The sequence below is a fragment of the Pteropus alecto genome, unplaced genomic scaffold, assembly GCF_000325575.1.
Source record: "Pteropus alecto unplaced genomic scaffold, ASM32557v1 scaffold79, whole genome shotgun sequence".
NCBI classification, from domain to species: Eukaryota; Metazoa; Chordata; class Mammalia; order Chiroptera; family Pteropodidae; genus Pteropus; species Pteropus alecto.
In genome coordinates this window covers 14627317-14630706 of record NW_006494612.1, presented here as the reverse complement: position 1 = coordinate 14630706, position 3390 = coordinate 14627317, and the positions used below count along the sequence as shown (strand labels likewise).

Below are 3390 nucleotides of genomic sequence, written 5' to 3'. Positions count from 1 at the left end.
GTATCAGTTAGAAAGCATATATTTGCTTTAAACCTATGATGACTATGTAATTTATTATTTAATCTGGAAACTTTTGAGAATAATAAGAAGCATGATTAATAATTACACTAAGACAATAAGCACAAGCCAAGGATTTTCTTAAAAATGAAAAAAAAAAAAAAGAAGAAGAAGTAAAAAGTTTTGTCCAGTATTGAGAGCTACATGTATGGCTCACAATCAAAATTAGAGAAACTGTCAATACTAAAATTTTGTAATTTGATAATTTCCCTCATTGAGGGTGGAGGTAGTTGTTCAACTCTCTCTTCTTCGAGTGGCAAGTACACTTGAGCAACCATGTCTAAGGGACCTGCAGTTAGCACTGATCTCCGCACCACCTACTCTTGTGTGGGTGTCTTCTAGCACGGAAAAGTGGAAGTGATTGCCAATGATCAAGGAAACTGAACTACTCCAAGTTATATTGCCATTACTGATGCCAAATGATCAATGTGATACCACAAAGAATCAAGTTGTGGTGAACCCCACCAACATGGTTTTGGGTGCCAAACACCTGATTGGATGGAGACTTGAGGATGCTGTTGTACAACTTGATATGAAGCATTGGTCCTTCATGGTGGTAGATGATGTTAGCAGGCCCAAGGTTCAAGTAGAATACAAAGGAGAGACAAAAAGTTTCTATCCAGAAGAGGTATCATCTATGATTTTAGCAAAGATGAAGAAAATCACAGAAATCTGTCTTGAGAAGACTGTTACCAATGCTGTCTTCACAGTATCTGCGTACTTTAGTGACTCTCAGCATCAAGCTACCAAAGATGCTGGAACTACTGCTGGTCTCAATGTATTTAGAATCATCAATGAACCAAATGCTGCTGCTATTGCTTACCACTTAGGCAGAAAGATTAGACCTAAAAGAAATATGTTGATCTTGATTGGGAGGTGACACTTTTGATGTGTCAATTCTCACAATCGAAAATGGAATTTTTGAGGTCAAATGTACAGCTGGGGACACCCAGTTAGGTGGAGAAGACTGACAACCAAATGAACAACCATTTTATTGCAGAGTTCAAGCACAAACATAGCAAGGACATCAGTGAGAACAAAAGGGCTATCCATTGCCTCCCTACTGCTTGTGAATGTGGTAAGTATACTCTCTCTTCCAGGCCAGTATTGAGATTAATTTCCTCTATGAAGGAATCGACTTCTATACCTCTATCACCAGTGACCAATTTGAGGAATTGAATTCTGACCTTTTCTGTGTCACCCTGGACCATGTAGACAAAGCTCTTCAGGATGCCAAACTTGACAAGTCCAAGATTTGTGATATTGTCCTGGTGGATAGTTCTACCTGGATCCCCAAGATTTAGAAACTCCTACAGGACTTCTTCGTGAAGTAATCGACTTCTATACCTCTATCACCAGTGACCAATTTGAGGAATTGAATTCTGACCTTTTCTATGTCACCCTGGACCATGTAGACAAAGCTCTTCAGGATGCCAAACTTGACAAGTCCAAGATTCGTGATATTGTCCTGGTGGATAGTTCTACTTGGATCCCCAAGATTCAGAAACTCCTACAGGACTTCTTCAATGGGAAAAAGTTGAATAAGAGCATCAACTCTGATGAGGCTGTTGCTTATGGTGCAACTGTCCAGGCAGCGATGCTATCTGGAGACAAATCTGAAAATGTTCACGATTTGCTGCTGTTAGGTTTTACGCCTTTTTCCCTTGGCATTGAAACTGCTGGTGGAGCCATGACTGTCCTCATCAAGCATAATACCATTGTTCCTACCACACAGATATAGACCTTCATTATCTCCTTTGACAACCAGCCTGGTGTGCTCATTTGGGTTTGTGAAGGTGAGTGGGCCATGACCAAGGAGAATAACCTGTGTGGCAAGTTTGAACTCACAGGCATACCTCCTGCAACTCAAGGTGTTCCTCAGATTGAAGTCACTTTTAATATTAATGCCAGTGACATCCTTAATGTCCCTTCTGTGGATAAGAGTACAAGAAAAGAGAACACGATTACCAGCACTAACAACAAGAGTCTGAGCAAAGAACACCGAGAGCCTGGTCCAGGAAGCTGAGAAGTACAAAGCCGAAGATGAGAAGCAGTGAGACAAGATGTCTTCTAAGAATTCACGTGAATCCTATACATTCAACAGGAAAGCAACAGTTGAAGATGAAAAACTTCGAGGCAAGATCAATGATTAAGACAAACAGAAGATTCTTGACAAGTGCAATAAAATCATCAACTGGCTTGATAAGAACCAGACTGCAGAGAAGGAAGAATATGAACATCAGCAGAAAGAGCTGGAAAAAAATCTGCAACCCCATCATTACCAAGCTGTACCAGAGAGCAGGAGACATGCCAGGAGGATTGCCTGGGAGCTTCTCCGGTGGTGGAGCTTCTCCGGTGGTGGAGCCCCTCTTTCCGGTGGTGCCTCTTCTGGGTCCACCATCGAAGAGGCTGAATAATCCAGCCTTGAACATAGAATCAGCATTGCTCCACACAAAATATGGAAGAACACAAATTGGTAGCAAATTCCTTGGCAGTTTTAAAGTTGAGCTGCTATATAGTAAATAACTGGGCATTTTTGATACTTGAATATGGAATATGTGCACAAGGAAAGAAAATAATGATGAACTTTATAAGGATTATATATTTATAAAATGGAAAATACGATATCTTAAATACTTTTATAAAATATGAAAAATAAATCTTAACCACTTCTTTTAATAGAGCAAAAGTTTCCAGCAAAGTCTGTTTTTGGATATAGTCAGAGTGATGAAGTGTTTCATTCAGTAAACTGACAACTAGGCAAATGCTATTTGTGAAAAGAGCAAAGAATTAATTTAATTTAGAATGTGGAGGGATAAACATTATTTTAATTCATAGACTTAGTGCCTATTAGGCTTCCTTGAGGATTGCTTTGAGTTACTCTGTCATTTTAAGTTATTTTAGGGGCATATTTCACAGAAAATAAAATACAATGTTATATTATATTGTTATTATTCAGCTGGTATTTTTTATCCTTGTCTGCCTAAAATATAATGAGATTAATGAGGCTATGTTTTGTCTTGATTTTTTTTTTAAATTTCTTTCCACTGTTTATTGTCATTTTATTCAGCTTTACATCTAGAAATTTTCTTATGCCAGAGTTTCATTATTTTACATGTAATTTAATTTCTTAAACAAACATACTCATTGACCATTCTATGTTTTAGTTGTTGGGCAGCAGCAGTAAATAAAACGAAAAATCTTCCTTTATAAAACTTATGTTCTAATTAATAAATGCTTACTTTTTAATAATAAATCTATAACCAGAAGTTTTACCTTCTCCATAAAATCTTTCTTAAAAAAACTGGATCATACTTATTTCTTTCCTTCTAA

At 37.6% G+C, this 3390-nt stretch overlaps 1 pseudogene; it reads left to right on the top strand.

Annotated features, from left to right (window-relative positions):
• Window positions 1–333: 333 nt before the first annotated feature.
• Window positions 334–2474, top strand: LOC102885149 (annotated as a pseudogene).
• The last annotated feature ends 916 nt before the right edge of the window (window positions 2475–3390 follow it).